The sequence below is a fragment of the Pteropus alecto genome, unplaced genomic scaffold (genome assembly GCF_000325575.1).
Source record: "Pteropus alecto unplaced genomic scaffold, ASM32557v1 scaffold461, whole genome shotgun sequence".
Classification (NCBI taxonomy): Eukaryota; Metazoa; Chordata; class Mammalia; order Chiroptera; family Pteropodidae; genus Pteropus; species Pteropus alecto.
This window is the reverse complement of record NW_006431079.1, coordinates 4,574,653-4,590,790: the sequence shown is the minus strand read 5'-3', so window position 1 is coordinate 4,590,790 and position 16,138 is coordinate 4,574,653. Positions and strand designations below refer to the sequence as shown.

Below are 16,138 nucleotides of genomic sequence, written 5' to 3'. Positions count from 1 at the left end.
GATATTAAAGAATTGAGACTAAAATTGAAGCGATTTTTTTTAATAGTGTTCCAAAAACTATAATCTGCCAACCTCGACATGGACTCTCTACAATAATCTAGAAGGAATAGGTAAAGAGGATGGTCTGTGAACACTTAGAAAAGAAAGCAGAGATCATAAGAACTCAATGTGGTTCAACGACAATCGCAACCGACTAATTTTCCCTTGCTTCGCAGACAGGCTTTTTATCAGTCAGGGTCTTGGCAGGTAACAGGTAGTGTACTCAAACTATATTATAGTTAGAAGAGAATTTTATAAAGGAGCTATGTACGAAGATGAGCTGGATTTAGGAAAACCACAAGGAACTATACCGAGCGCTGGGCTGGAAGGGTGGAGGAAACATAACCACCCCTGAGCCTGAGGGGTGAGAGTGCAAACCTGGAGACGGAGCAACTGTACAAGAGCCACACCACCTGTGGTGGAAGGACCTGGACCGTGTGAAGTAATCTCATACTAAGGGAGCTTGGAAAATAAGTACCCCAACTCCTTCTCTTTTTCCAAAATTTCTTGTCTCCATTGGTAAATCTCAACTGGAAATCCAACTAGAAGGCAAAAGGGGCCATTGATGTAGTCCAGATAAGTCAGCCTCCTGGGACACGGAGCACGTGGAGCAGAGTAGAGAGCAGATCTGGAGGGGCAAATAGATATCCAGCTGGAGATTATTAGGAAAATTAAATATACACGATGTACTTGGACTTAAGTGAAGTATTTAACAGAGATTGGTAGGAATTCCTCAAGGAAGCAATATTGGTCATGCCCTGTTCTGTGCTCCCATAGCACTGTGCATTTATGCCCTGGAGTAGACAGTGGTAAATGCTTCTCCATGTCACTTCTGGCAATGGCATGCTCATATTCTCCAAGGCCCTTTGCCCGCCATCCTTGAGTTTGGGATGTGGTCAATCACCACACCTTATCGTCCCCTAACCCCCAACTCCAAAGGATGGGCACCTGAGTCAGTCAGACCAGAGTCCAAATTTTTTTGCTGAAACTAAAGAAAAGATGCTATTTTGCTTTTGGATCACAGTGCTGGAAAGATGCAATTTTGGAGCAATGGAAGTCATCTTCCCTAACTCAGCAGAAGAAGCCATTTACAGTGGTCCTCACACAAAGAGAAGTAGAGAAAAGAGAAATCTAAAAGATGAAGAAAGACAATAATATCGTCTCAGTTTCTGGATTAAACTGTTCCTGGGGTTAATCACCTCTGAATTTCTCACTTATATGATCCCTTCCATGATTTTTTTTTTTTTTTTTGCTTTTGCTAATTTGAGCTGGATTTCTTTTACTTACAACAGAGATCTCTGATTAATCTACCTGTATCATAGCGCTTCTAACATTAACCTCATAGTGTTATCAACAATTTTTTATTATAATACATTTCAATCCAAATAATAAAGGCTGGTATAGTGATAACATCAACTACTATTGTCTGTGCTCAGTAAAAGTTCATGAGATGAATGACTGTTACCGAGGAAATGAAAGCCTTGTCAAAAGCAGGCAGGACTCAGCTACATAATCCTGTGTCCTTCCCTAGGAATTTCAGTTCCTGCCTATGCCAGCCCCTCACATAATATCTGCTACTACTGGAGAAGCCACAGAAGGAAAAAAAGGTCATGGTCAGTTTCTTTCCTCTTCCTTGCTTCACTGCCTTCTGCTCATTCAAGGTACCATTTTGGGCTTTCTCCCAGGTCACATGCAAGAAGGAGCTGGAAATTTGAGGAAAGGTCCTCCATAGATAATATTTTATTTAATACAGCTTTAGGACCCTCTGGGTGGCAGGTACCAAAGTCCTGGCTCTTCCTCTCACAGAGTCCTTTTGTGGGTTTCTCAAAATACCCTTTTCAGTGTGGCTCTCCCGTTGCACCATCTTCTGTGGTGAGCGATGCAAACTCTGGCTGACTGCTCACAACGGGCCCCTCCATTTCTGCTCCTTTGGTACCTTCCATGCAGCCGCTCTGTACTGGCACAAGGTCGTCTGGCTTGGCGTCTTCAAGGTAACTAATGTCCCGTGGAGAACATGCCCCTCGTCCTGCCATAAAGCACAAGCCACTTTATCCACTCTGCAGCTCTCTCTCCCTGCTCTGACGTCAGGGCCAATTCCGGCCAGGCTCACTCCTTGGCTTCTCCAGACACTAGTCAGGCGTCAGCTTCTGCACCGTACAGACCCTTACTTGGTTTGAACTGGAGGGAGAGGACTACCCTCCTCTCCTTCTTAGGTAGGGAAGGAATCACACAGAACTCTATAAACAACTCTTTTGCGAGAAATTCCCGCTCCTCTGTTTTCTTTCTCCAAACATTACCTCTTCTTACAAATGGTCTCGACTTTGATGGTGAGCTGAGACTCACAAGCTGGTTGGAGACTTCCAGTTAGCAAGACCTTCCAAATGCCCAAATTTCTTTCTTTAGAACCTTACCATGCAACATGGCAACCACTAGCCACATATGGCTATTAAGCACATGAAGTATGGCTGGCCTAAACTGAGATGTTCTAGAAGTATAACCAACACACCAGCTTTTATCAACTTAGTATGAATAAAAGAATATAAAATAAATTTTTTTTTATATTCATTATGCCTTTAAACAATACTTTTGCTACATTGGGTGAATTAAATATCTCCTTAAAATCGACTTTACCTCTTTTTCCTTTTTTCCTTTTTTTTTAAATGTGACCACCAGAAAATTTAAATTGCATATGTGGCTCACATTACATTTCTATTGGACAGAGTTGCTTAAAAATGTATGAGCCCATGGCTTCGGGGCCTGGCCCAAACATGAAAAGTCTCATTTAAGAGAGTTATGTGACATTTGTAAATCCCTTAGGCCTCTGCCTGGATCATGTTAAGCACTCGATAATAAGGTAAGGGGAGACTGGAGGTGAAAGCAGAGATGTTCTTTTTAGAGTAGTAGCTGATATCGTTACTGATATTATTCATTTCCCTTTACCCGTCCGTAAAGTAATAATAATTGCTGCTCTGCTGACTTCATAAGGTTGCATGCCGTGAAGTGTGAGTGAAATAGTGTTGGGAAACAAATCTCCTTAAACTGTGGAGAGCTGCATAAACCGTGATTGTTACGTTAGTTATATTCACGATGGCTGCCGTAATATCCTGGCTCGCGCCAGGAGCGGGGTCGTAACCTGGCCTTGGAGCCCAGGGCTCAAGCCGGCTGGCCCCAGCCGAGCGGCCGCTTTCCTACTGCATCAAAACCCAGCGCTGTGTCGCCGCCAGGTGGCAGTGGAAGCCAAGCTACGGTCCTCGCCGAGTCCCCCAAGCCGCAACCCCGCCCTGCGGAGGAAGACACGTCGATTCCCTGAGAACCCCTGGGTGAAGCCCCTTTTGCACCTCTGGCTTGATGCTGGGCACTGTGACGAATACAACAAAGTTTCTGAGACATGGTCCAGCACCACAGGAGCTGCAGAATAAAGAAGGAAATCGGCCCCTAAACACTCCATCCAATAGTGGAGATCCCTGCGCATCAGAGGGAAGGGCGGCAGCTGTGACTACGCCTGAGGGAAGTTAGAAGAAGCTTCCAGAGAAGTGATATTAGAGATGGGTCTTCTTGGGGAGGACTGACTTGGCAGAGAAGTGGGGGTGGGGAGGAGCATTCCAGACAGAGGAACAAGCAAGTGCAGAGCACCTGGTGCATTTGGAAAATGGGTAGGACATTTGCACGTGAATGATAAGGGGGTGCAGTGCCCCTAGGTATTTAGTGAGTGGGGGCGAGTAAAGGCGAATATCCAGAAATGTGCAAGACAGTCGCCTTGTATAATGAAGGATTGTCCTGCCTGAGATGACAGTAGCAGCCCCAGTGAGAACTGACAGTCTAGGTGGTGAAAGGAAAGCCTGGATGTGAGACCTAAGTGGAAGAAAGATAAAGTAGGGCCAAATTCAAAGGGGCCTCATGGCTAGATCATGGGCCTTGGGCCTCTTGCAGGTGACTCAGAGCCAGAATTCTTTCCTATCTGCAGGAAAATGGCTCCCATTGTTGCTAAAACCCAGCAGACTCCCTGCGGTGCCCCGGAGGGAGAAACTGTAGCGGATGTACTCACACAGTGTCCAGCTCACCCTTCCCCTGGGGCTCTTACTCAGATTCTCCATCGTCCTTTCCCCTGCCCCAGAATGATGCCATCCTTCCCTTGAAACTCCAGACTAAATGTGGATACAAGCAGGCACTTAAAAAGAATTTTCCAAATTGAATTCGTCTCTCAGACCTTGTGCACCAGCTCTGTGAAAGCAAATCCACCTTCCATGTTGCTCTTGAATGTTTGGGTTAAGCAAAGGCAGCACCAAAGGATTGTCAGAATCTTTGCTCTGAGCCCAGTAAGAGGGGCTTCATCCCAGGAGGGGAATGAAGACTTGGCTGTTAATGATTATAAGAGCTAACATTTATCAAGCAAGCTACTTTGAGTCAGGCATCATCCTGGGTACTTTACCTACATGGTCATTTTTCATCATCACAGTGAATCATTTTCCACATGAGAAAACTGGGCCTCAATGAGTTGCCCAAGGTGCCCAAGTGGCAGAGCCAGGCCCTCAACCCAGATCTCTCTGGTTCTAAAAGCCTTCATTCTTTCCCCTACACCAGCCTGTTTCTCTCAGTCAAGAGAGAATGGTGATTTCTTGAAAGGGAAGACAGGGACCCAAGGCCAGGTAACCCCCAAGCAATGAAGATAGGCACCTTCTTTCAGCAACCATGGCGGGAGTGGGTTCCCTGCAAGATGAGAGCTCCAAGCCCACTACTCTCCTGGCCCTCACTCGGTTCTGAATGGGGCCCAGGAGAGCTGTGGAAGGAAAGCAGGAAGGGAACAGGGCCTGAGCGTGGTGTTATCTTCTAGGGCTGCCAAAGCTGCCTCTGCTGATTCCTCGCTTTGGGCTAGCACCTTGGCTGCACAAGACCGTATTGATTTAGTGGCCTTTTCATGGAGGAAGAGGAGCCTGTGCCTGGAGAGACAGCACCTCATAGAGTTAGTCCTCTCTCCCCAGAGTACCATAAAGGCCCACAGCTCACAGCCTCCAGAGCCATTGCATGAGTCAGATCTAACACTGATGGTTTTTCTTTGTGTCTTCCTGGGTGAGGGCCAGGTCTCTCGCTGACAGAGTGCTATTATCCTGTATGAAGAAACAAGAGAAATTAACTACTATTGGGACTGGCCTGTGCACGTCTGCTGTGGCCTCCACAACTCCCCTGGACTATGGGCAGGGAATCAACAGAATAAATAGTCTTTTCATTCATCCATCCATTTATCATCTGCTATGTCCAGCCACAGTGCTTAGTCCTGAGGAGCAAAAAAAGGATAAGAATAGTCCCAACCCTCAGATCTTGGGGTTCAGTTATGGGGACACTGAAAATATAAACCCAATGTCTCCAGTCCTCCACAGCTTGTGAATACAAATGGGGGGAAGGAGCATTAATTGAAATAACTCACACAGAACCTTTAATTCCCTGCAGTGTCCCTCAGATAGTTCTCGAAGTTCTCCAGGAGTGTTTGACATATATAATCATGAACCAACGCATCATTTTAACCAACCTTGACTCCCATCCTATAGCTTTCCCTGGTTGTCCCTTGTCAATGTCCTCTGTCCTCACAGCTGAATGAGGGAGCTTCCAGACAAAATTGACAGTGCCCTTTCTGAAAAAACCACGGCTACTCCAATAGGGCTGCCACAAGACTGTAAAGTCTTCTGTGCCAAGTAGAGAAAGCTCTTCCTTGCTTTGGCTGAACTTGAGCCCCACTCCTAGCCCTTTGTCCCAGTTCCCATGTGCAGGTCACAAACTTGTGCCACCATACATGGAAGGGCTGGGTGCAAAGGATGCTCCCCAAACCTCTAGGTCTCAGGGAGGGAGAATTGGAAGTTGAAAAGATGAGATCCTTTTTGAAACTATGTGCATCTTTTTTGAGGGTTGACAGGTGGACTCTGGAAATATGAGTCCGAGGCTCAGGAGAGGTGTCTGAGCTGAGGATATAGATTTGGGATTATCAGAGGGGAACTCATTCTTGTGGCTGGGTTGCTGCCAGAGAGAATCTGAACGAGAGAAGAATGCTGAAACAGAGTTTATGTTAAGAGAAGGCAAAAAAAAAGCAATGTCAATTAAAAGAATTAGAAAAACCCAGGATGTAATTGTGTTAGGGAAAGCCAAGATGTGGGGAGAGTCAAGGAGAATGGAGAAGTCAACAGAGCAAACTGGTTCAGAGAGGTTAAATGAGATAAGAACTTGCTGACAAAAATTCTTTGACTGCGACTAGCCAGAGTGTAACGTGCTGAAGCGTGGATACCAAGGAAGGGCATCGAGACAGAAGACAAAACGACTCTTTCAAGAATAAAGGTGACAGGAGAGAAACAAGAAGGCATTAGTGTGAGAAGGAACAGGTGAAGGGAGTGCCTGTCTCTCAACAGGGGATTCATTTGAAGAGGTGGCTAGGAGAAAAGGGAAGGAAGGAGGCAGAGCACAAGACTAGAAAGAATCATTGACTAAATAGGTGTCCCGGAACAGTCGAAGGGAGAAGGGTACCTGAGGATGGGGGTGGAGGGTGGGGTCTGGCCTTGACCAGGTGGAGAGATGCAGCTCCTGGGACTCGGGGAAGGAGACAGCACTGGGAAGGGCGTCTGTAAGTAGAGGGTTTCCTGCCTGAGGCGCTCTCTTATTTTCGGGAAGGAATCTGGACTGATGTAGGAACTTGTAGAGAATGGAGAAGGCACAAAATAACCACAACAAAGAGTGGGCAAAGCAGCTCACCAGGGATGCTCAGAAAAGTTGTGTTTTGCTTTTGTTTTACTTTTCCCTGCAGCCTAAGTACAAGAAAATCTGCTCCAGCACATAAACAAGAGCCTAAGCATTCATTTTAATCCTTTTTCCTTTCACTTTTCTTCAAAAGGCAAGTAAGTATCTTCAGAAACCTTAAGCTGCCTTTTTTTGCCAATATTCAGCAAGTGCCAGGGCTTTGACGGAAGGCCTGCCATTACCCAGAAATAATATTACTGCCGAGGCTTCCAAAAGGCCTCTTCGGGCCTTCTTCTGCTCCATCTCCTTGGGCCCCGGTGAGGCAACGCCTACTGGAATATTGGCTGTAGACACCACATTCCAAACAAAGACCATCTTTCCTCACAGTAGGAGTGCTCGGCCTGCGTGAGAAGGTGGCATAAGCAGTTATGTTTCAGATCTGAGACTGTTTCTCTGCAGCAGGCAGAGAAAATATTGCCAGATTAAAAATTATTGGGGAAGAGTTTGGGGCTGGCTCCCCAAACAGCAGAGGACTGAAAAACCATGCAGCCCCCTGGCGGGTTTGCGGCAACCGCCCTCATTGGGAGGGCTCTGTGGGCCTCCCCTCTGTTGGCCAGACCCCTAGCAGAGAGTCGGATTGGCTAAGTGAGAGCCTCCAGAGCAGGTGCCCTTCTCAGGGCTGATCTTCCTCTTTCCCATTCACTGTGACTTTCTCTCTTTGAAGATTCCAATAGACGATCTCCCAGTCAACGCCTTAGCCTCCTGCTAGATCAACCTTGGGGTGGGGGACAGGCAACAGGAGCACAAGGGACTGTAAGAAACCAGCAAGTAAGCTCACCTGAGAAAGAACATTGAGAAACAATACCCTCCTTCCTCAGGAGGAAATCGACCTTCTCTCTCCATTGTCTGAATCTGTGCCCCTTCTACCTGTCACAGACACTGCTGATACTCCTCACCCTTCCCCACTCCACTCCTACATCTGGCCAGCCGCTGTTACTTGCTCCTCATTTCTGGATTCACTGCATTTTCCCCAGTCCACTGTATCCATGTGCCCAGACATCTCAGGGCTTTGGACCAGCAAGACTCCCATAGAGCCCACAGCCTCACTCTCCTGTGTCACCTCATGCATCTCAGGTCCAGGCCTAGACTCTTCCTTGGGCAGCTGTTACCAGCCCAGCCCTGCTCATGGCCTCAGGGCTGGTATTTTCCCATGTAAGCTGACTCGTCAATGCCTCCCACTTGCCTGACACTGGCTTCTGGGTCCAGAAGCAGTAGGAATGACTGGACGAGCTGAGGCCCTCTTGCTGTGGGACCAGTCATCTGCTTGAGTCATACTGAGGGCTGCTGTGCTCCCCATGATGTCATCCCACTGACTCTGAGTTCTTGGAGGACAGAGGAGGTGTTGGAGCCACAGTTACCTTCCCAGCACCTGAGCAAGAAGCTGACACAGGGAACACTTGTGGGTGGACACAGAGAGAGAGAGAGTCAAATGGACTTTTACCTACTGGAATCTTCCAGGTGACCCCTGCCCCAGCTTCACCCAGTGAAGCTCCATGACAATCTGGTCCTCACTACTTCTTGGTATTTCAAAAGAGGAGTCCAGTTGGCTCCACAATTTCTAACTAGAAGGAACATAAGAGGGTGTTTATGCAAATCCTTGAGGGCTAAAAGGTAGACTTTGGAAATATGGATCTGACACTCAGGAGAGGTGTCTAAGTTACGGATATAGATTTGGGATCATCAGAGGTTGACATATTTGTGGATGGGTTGCTGCTAGAGAGCAGCTATAGATTTTTTTTTTTCTGTTTGTATTTATTTATTCATTTATTTATTATTTTTGGTTTGTTTTTCCAGACTTCTTGGTCTCTTCCAGAGAGCATCTAGAGTTTTTTTCATTTTATTTATTTGTTTGTTTATTTATCTGTGTATCTATGTATGTATGTATATGTATGTATGTCTGTCTATCTATCTATCTATCTATCAGTTTTGGTTTGTTTTTCCAGACTTCTTGTATAAGAAAAATTAGTTGCAATCTAAGCTTTTGGATATTTGCAGTGGAAAGCATTCCTGATAGACTTAACACCTAAACTTAAATGTGCAAGATAGGGAAGAGGAGACAGAATATTGAAGGTAGAAAGACACCATTATGAAGACAAGTGAGATAAGGACTTTGGTAGAACGGCAAGTGCTTGGAGCATAATGAGTGGGGAGAATGTGAGGGACAAGAAGCTGTTGTCTAGACCATAATGAGCCTTAGAAATTACGTTTTGAGGTATGGGCTTGATCCTGGAGGCAGTGTACAAGTGAGTCGCTAAAGGGTTTTAAGTATGGGGGCTAAGACAATCAGATTTGTGATTCAGAAAGACCACTCTGGCTGCTGAAAAGAGCATGCTTTGGAGATTAAGCAGACTAGAAGTATGGAAATAAATTAAATGTCGTCGGCCCGTGCATCTTGGTTGTGGAGCAGCCTCCGCCACCAGTGATCGGGTGCAGAGGCCTGCCAGGGGTTGCCGCTGCGCTTTCCATCAGCCCACAGAAGCAAGAGCATAGCAGCCATCCCCTCCAGCGGCTCACTTGCTCATGGCCACCCACCACTACTGTTGGCGCCTGCTGGCGTGGGGCCACCTGGGTTCCACTTCCAACAACAGCTCCTGTGGAAGTGACGTGTACCCTGGGGAAGCCATCCCCCACCACCCCGTCTCCCCAAGGCTGGTGAGCGAGCTTCTTTTTCAGGAAGTCCACTCTCCCGTTTACGGCCACAATGTTGGAGTCCCCAGAGCACTTGCAATCTCCCCAGGCTTCCAGCAGCATGATCACCTGTGACTTGGCTCAGGAGGCCACAAGGAAGCAATCTGGTGGCCAGCCCAGCAAAGCTAACGCCAGGTCCCCATCCTGGGTGGCCACCACCAGCCACCAGACTTCCAGAGGAGCTAGGCTATTTTGAGCCCCTTTCCCCACCCCACTTCCCCTCCCACTGCCTACACTAGGCAGGCTGCAGCAAGCAGAAGCGGTTGGGTTCTTTAATATCAAAATAGCAAAACACCAAAAAGGAACTTGAGAGAGCCTTGCTCTTTACTATTGTAGCCACACGCGAGCCTTCCTGACACCCCATAACCATATGCCTTGCACCAAATGGGAAATAAACGATTGAGTATAAAAAAAAAAAAAAAAAAATAGTATAATGAGGCTGAGGTTATGGGCAGGTTAGGGTAGTATCTTTAATATCAAAATAGCAAAACACCAAAAAGGAACTTGAGAGAGCCTTGCTCTTTACTATTGTAGCCACACGCGAGCCTTCCTGACACCCCATAACCATATGCCTTGCACCAAATGGGAAATAAACGACAAGTTGCTAAAAAAAAAAAAAAAAAGTCATAGTTCAGATTACAGGAGTTTTGGTCTCTGGAGATGGAATTAAGTTAGCATATCCCCATTGTTAAGGGAACAGAATAGAAAAGACCAGGTGACTGAGGCAGTATTTAGTATAAGGAATGAGTCCTGTTTCTAGCTCACCTGGGTGGATGATGGGTCTTTATTGATGGGACACAGGAAGACCATTTGGGGGAAATGAGAAAAAGAGGTTCAGGCATAAGAGAGAATTTCCATTTTGGACAGTCTTGAACATTCTCTTCCAGAGCTAGTTTAGTCTTAGAGAATGGACGCACTTTAAGTACTATAACTTTATTCCATCATCTGACATACAGTAGAACCCTGTGTGTGTGTGTGTGTGTGTATGTGTGTGTGTGTGTGTGTGTGTGAGAGAGAGAGAGAGAGAGAGAGAGAGAACACACATGTTGGGGGATGGAATACACAAATAGAGGCAGGCAGACTGGGTAGAAAGCGTGGAAAGTGTTTTATCAGGCAAAGAATTTGCCTTCCGGATGTTGAGCTATCCAAATCTGTGAATTTAGCGATCTGTTCTATAGTGATACATGTGAAAAAGCAGAGATGATCCCCATGTGATATTGGTGTGCCCACATCAGGTACGAATGGAAGTAGCAGTCAATTTGAAAAAGTGAGAAAGGCAGTGCACGTTTTTTTCAAGACCAATCAGTAGGCTTTACGCCACCACATATGGGGGCTTGAACTCTTACCAGTGGATGGTACCAGCACTGCCAAGCTGTAGACAAGGAGCTGTATCCTTGTCAAGACAGGAAACAGATGGCACATTGAAAAAAGTAAGTTTCAAGAAGGGACTACAAAAGCATGAGCAGGGCTAAGGCAGCCAACGAGGGACAGCAAAGCCCAGACAACTAGCAACAATGGAGAGCTCTCACAGGCAAGGGGAGGAGGCATTTACTGGGACTCTGACAAATGTGGAACTGTGAGAGGGAGGTCACCCCAGAAGCAGCGGCATGTGGTAGAGGGACACAACCACTGCCAAACCAGAGTCCAAGAGTGATTGAGAAATAAATGCTCCTGTCCTTTCTCCTCCTGTCTTTTGCTCCTGCCAGTGCCTCTCATTGGTTGAACTCCTCTGGAAGCTAGAGGGCAAGGGGATCAAATGTGGCATACACAAAGGTCAGTTGGCTGTGGCCAAGAGCAGTGTGGAGAACAGAGGAGAGTGGGTTTGCAGGGGCGAAGGACCGTTCTCCCTTCGAGGGGAGGATCTCCAAAGTGAGGACTGAGAGTCAGAATTAGAAACTCAACTCAAATGAAATAACTAGAAAGTTCTAGCCGAGGAAAAACGGTAACTGGATTTATTTTGTAAATGTACTGGCTTAAACTGCAATAGAAAAAAATAATAATTTAAGCCTAGAAAAAAAAAAGCAAACTGGCAACTAATGTGGAAACATTGTACATTCTCCTTTGAAAACGATAAAGAGTTTGAAAGCTGTATAGAATGCCTGGAGCAGCAAAGACCCACATCTAGAGCTAAGCACCCGTGATTTCACAATTTCCAAACAGAATTAGTACTCTGCAATTTCTAGTTGCTAAGTGAAACTCTTCCGAAGATTTTTGATTGAAAGAGCCTCGTTCAATAGGAAGGTTTTAAATGTATCATGTGAGAGTGAAAAGGCTTCTCTTCCATTTCAGTTAAATGGGAGTTCCTTTCCATACGGTTTAAAGCTCTTTCTGATTATAGGCCACTGATCATACTTGTGCCTTTAATTTTTCAGGGTTGAGAACTATAGGGCTAACGAAACGTGAAATGCTCTAGGAGCCAAGTTATATAAATAATTGGAAAAACAGACGGTTTTGTTTTAGATTTCTCTTTTAAATACAAGCAAGAGGGAAACTCTCAAAATGTTCTTGGAACAACAAATGGGGCCCAGGTCACATAATATAAACCTCTCAATCCCAGAAAGACAAACTATTGTTTGCTTGACAACTGGCTAACTACAGATCACTGGAGTAAAGAGAGTGAGTTTTCTCAAGGTGTGGCTAACAAAAGAATCTGTGAAAATGGATGATTTGGGAAATGGCCATCTTTGAAGAATTCTTCTGCCCACGGGTGAAATAAGTATGTGGAAATTTTGTTCTTGGATGGGGAAGTTTTGAAGAATCCTCATTCTATTTCAGTGGGCAAGAGCTGTTGATTGCAGAAAAGCATAGTGGAGAGGGGTTTTCAGTTAAAGTGATACCAACATTGCAAAGGGAAAAACTGATTTTTAAAATATTTTTGTTCAGAATTTGTACTCCTTGATGATAAAAAAAGAAAACGTGATAGAAATATTAGAAATGGGAAAATCATAGTGTAAATAGGAGAAAATAAATTAGGTCACATTAATATAATTCTAACATAATTCATTCCATAATTTGGGACTTTTTGGTGATTTTAAGAGAATAGTTACTGATCATTCATGATGTGCCACACACGTGATATTCATTGTATCATTTAACCCTTACAATCACCTTATCAGGGAGGTATTTTATAGATGCGGAAACTGAGACTGAGAAGTTGACTCATTCATGGTCACACTAAGTGGCAGTTGATTCATACCTAGTCTCACAGCAAAACTAATGCTCTTCCCACTGTACAATTCTGCTTCTCTGTCCTCAGGGAAGAGATTTTGTCATAGTATTTTTAAAATTTTAGGAGTAACCAGGTACTTGTGCTCTGCAGTTACCATGGAATAGTCTGTTAAGAAATGCAGATATGGCGTACTCATTTACAAAAACAGTCAGAACGCTTGTACTGAAATGGCAGTGGAATTTGCTGAAACTTGCTAAAGAATTGCAATTTTGCACATTTCTGTCATCTGGTTTTGTCTTATTTGGAAAAAAAAAAATATCTGGAATCTTTCAAGAGTGCCAAGAAACTTCTTGAAAAGGGTCGGGTGGTTCTTGAATTGCCCTGAATATGTCGAATAACACACAAAGCTTGTTATAAATACATATGCTTGGTGCCCATCCCAGATTGTTGCTGTAACCAAAAGGCCACTGGGTGGGGGCCCAAGCACTACGGTGTGTCTGGAGTTCCTCGGATGATCCTGCTCATACCACTGGCTTAGGGGAGGGAAAAGGAAACCTGGGATCATCATTATAATCACTTGTGAGAGAATTTTAAAAATTCAGATTCCTAGGCTTCTCCCCAAACCTAACTTATCAAAGTTACCCTAGTGATTTTGATCACAGGCCAGGTATGGGTGGTCCTGGTTTGGGGGTTAGTGGAAATGAACCCTGGGCTTGTGAAGGTTTGTAATTGCAGAGGGATAACCATCATCCAGGGGGAGAGAATTTTCAGTGTGGGCTTTATAAATTTATGACCTGATTCTTCGAAAACTCTAACAGTACTACAAAGAATGTGAGCTCATCCAAAAACTCATCCAACTTAAATAAGAATTAAATAAGCATAGTGCTTGACAAATCCTTTTTTTCCCCCACTATTATTTATTTACATTTCAAGGAAGGCTATTTTCCTCGATATGCTTTGATAGCAACTTTTATTTGCTGAATTATCTGGCATATAAAATGAAAGCCCATCAAGACTTAGACAATATTTTCTAATACATATCACTGTATCTGTAGACTTTTTTCTCTTAAGTTTAGGAATAAGTCAGTTCATTTAAAGTCCAAAATCTATTCATATTAGGAATTGGGGTGTGTTTTGAGTTTTTGACAAGTCATTCCACAGCCTACAGTGCATACTGAGCATGCAGACATTCGGTTGGCCCCCAACTGCCGCACCCTCATCTTTCCTTAGTCATCTCACCCTTTAGAACCAAAGAATTTCCTCAGTGTTCCCCACTTCCCAGCCTTTACACATGCTCTATGCCTGAAATGCCTCCCCATCCCTGCATTTCTCCCAGACCGAAAACCACAATTCAGACGTCATGTTTGTATGAGCTCTTTCCTGAATCACTAAGCAGTAAAGCACTCCCTTCTACTTGCAGGATTTTCTTTTCTTTATATATTAAAATTATGTTTACTTTTCTATGTTGTCATAAAATCCAAGCAGGTAGGCAATGTGTCATATTCAACCTGCACCGCTGAAAAGTTTAGTGTGGTGAGTGATAAACATCATTGCAACATAAAACAAAGCACCTAATAGGTACTCAGTATTTGTTGAAGGGATGAATGCTGGGTTTTAAAAATGGAGGAGCCAAATAAAGACATTTTCGTATGACAGCATGTCAGAGAATCTCTCCGAATAGTCCAGCAACATTTGTGTTCCCATAGTGAAAGGCAGACAAGTGTTGTAGGCTTTGGAGCTAGACTGACGACCTGAGCTCAAATCTTAGCTCTGCCACTGCAGTGTGACACGGGGCAAGTTATTAATGCCATATGCCTTAAATTACTAACCTACCTCAAAATTACTGCCCTCCTCAAAGTGTTGCTCTAAGGCATAAATGGGTTCGTACATGTAAAATGCTTAGAGCCTGGCACATAGTAAATGCTCAAAAATGTCTGCTAGTGCTATTTCTATAACGTAAAAGGTGCAAAGCTGGTTTTCCTCTCAAGAAACCACCAACCAAGTGGGGAGAAATGGCAAGAATCTGTGAAAGATGTAACATACAGCAGAAAAATTGAGTTTTAAAAGTCAAACAATTAAGTACTGATGAAATAAACACACCATCTCCTGGGATGACTATTTTAAATAAAACTACGTTCATCTCTATGTTCAGGTTCAGGTTTTGTTTGTTCGAAAATAAAACCAAAAAGCAGACTTACTAGGTTGAGTCATATGAAATTATCTTTATAGGTCAAAGACTATAGAGCATTTTTATGTGGTTCAAACCTAACACTTTCTAGTTACACCTCCAAAACATCTTTGGAGGATACCTAATTCAACCTCACAAAGCTATAACATAGAAAACTAAGTTAAATGCCTAAGAGACTCTTGAGATAGATATTTCAAAGAGAGTTAGAATATTTGTATATTTTAATGAATTCAGAAAAATCTCCACTGCCTTTCTCTTGTGTAAAATTACGGGTATTTCTGTGATCTGTGGCAAAAATAAAATAAAATAAAAAAATACATTTATAGCTTTATTCCTCTGATTTCTGGCCGACAGTAGAGTTAACTCATACTTATCGCTATTATGTTTTTTCTATATATCTGAGAGCCATCAACTTGCAAAGGAAAACATCAAATTTAACTAATGTTACTCAAAATTTTCTTTAAGAAAATCAAAGGAATTATTTAACAATTTTGTACAACTATGCTCAACTGACAAAGGTAATTTGTTTAAGAATCTTAAGGATAGCAGAGATCTATGTTAAGAGGGTACCACCATAATACAAATCCATTCTAAGGCTAGAAAATGCTTAAAGATAAAAATTCAATAAGAAAATATTTCATATTTCTTTTATCATCAGACTGTTAATTTAATTAACTCATTTCTACATCGAGTTCCTTTCTCTAGTTTCTCATGCAAAAGGCTAGAGAGTTTTTCTCAAAATAGAGCAAGTCAGTGCTAATAGTTTCAAGTCAGGGCTTGGAGTCATCTTAGAAGAGCATGCTTGGCCATTTAGACTCACCTGTACCCCAGCCAGATGCTCTCTTGTTTTATACAGCCAGTCTCTATTACTAATGAATGATCGATCCCCTTTATCATTACTCAACATAGAAACTACTACAAGTGTACCTTTAAGTTAATATGATATCATTCAATGTGGAGGACTGTGGCTGGAACCTCATGACACCCTGGCAGTCTCCTCATACTGTTTTTAGAAAAGAGGAAAACCACCTCATCTCAGCGAATACATAAAAATAATACTTTAACAAAAAGTGTTCATCCTACCTGCTTCCCCTAAAATGCAGTGTAAGAAACTTAGAATTAAATTAAATTAAGATAGGAGAAGTAATGAGTACACCTGAAAAAAGTAAGACATATAAGTGAGGACTGCTTCCTATAATTCTAACCAGATTATCTCACTGGTAATTCTCAGTATAATTTTCAGGACAATTATTGTAAAAATACGATAAATACTAAAA

At 43.6% G+C, this 16,138-nt stretch overlaps 1 pseudogene; it reads left to right on the top strand.

Moving 5' to 3' along the window:
• The window catches only part of LOC112469533, a 10,496-nt pseudogene extending 796 nt beyond the window's left edge, over positions 1-9,700 (top strand).
• The last annotated feature ends 6,438 nt before the right edge of the window (positions 9,701-16,138 follow it).